The sequence below is a fragment of the Silurus aristotelis genome (genome assembly GCF_946808225.1).
Source record: "Silurus aristotelis genome assembly, chromosome: 29".
Taxonomy (NCBI): domain Eukaryota; kingdom Metazoa; phylum Chordata; class Actinopteri; order Siluriformes; family Siluridae; genus Silurus; species Silurus aristotelis.
Window position 1 is genome coordinate 10,657,718 of NC_139602.1, and position 976 is coordinate 10,658,693.

Consider the following 976-nt stretch of genomic DNA (forward strand, 5'->3'; position numbering starts at 1 on the left):
GAGAGAACTAACATGAGCACTGGAGTGTGTGATTATGAGTAATGATCGTTCTATAGTCTTTTACAGTCATTTGTGGTTATAAAACCAGGAGCTACTGAGCAACTCATAAAATAGCTCAACATTTGATATCATTACAGATCCAACACCAGCTTCTCCATGCCAGAGCCTTTAAACACTCCAGGAGGTCCAATGTCCAAACTCCACATGAAGTGGAATCCAATTGGCGCTGGTACGTCTCTAGATGGTTCTGGATGTTTGGAGGCATCTACTTCTTTAAAGGTCCATAATTTTCATGAGGTGGGACGTGACTGGGGAGAGAAAGAGAAGCAGTGGAGAGAAATTAGTGTAGCTGCTGTTCATGATATTAACAGCACAAGGTAATCAAGATAATGTGTCAAGATAAGAAGTGTCAAGATAATGTGCATGTGATCAGATGTTCTGGAGCACAAGGTTATGATGTGATGTGTGTTGTGTAGAACTCGCTAAAAAGATACGTCTTTAATCTGCACTTAAACTGGGAGAATGTGTCTGAGCCACGAACACTGTCAGGAAAACTGTTCCAAAGTTTAGGAGCTAGACGTTTAATGATGTCACCTGCTGCCTGAATTAATGAACTATACAAACCCTGCATTTGTTACAGATCTCTCTCTCTCTCTCTATGTCATATACTATCTATCTATCTATCTATCTATCTAGCTATCTATCTATCTATCTATTATATATTTTGTCTCTCTTTCTCTTTATCTATCTTTCTGTCTGCTTGTGTCCCATTCTCTCTCTCTCTTTCTCTCTCTCTCTCTCTCTCTCTCTCTCTCTTCAGGGGAATGTTTTGGTTTTGTCCTCCCCGTTGTGTAACACAGCAGTACACGTGAGTTCCGGCGACAGCCAGTGACACGCGCAGCGCCCAGTCTCCGCCTACTGTGGGCGGAGTTACGCCCCAGACGGATCGCGGTGCCGCCCCTGGCCAATGAACGTT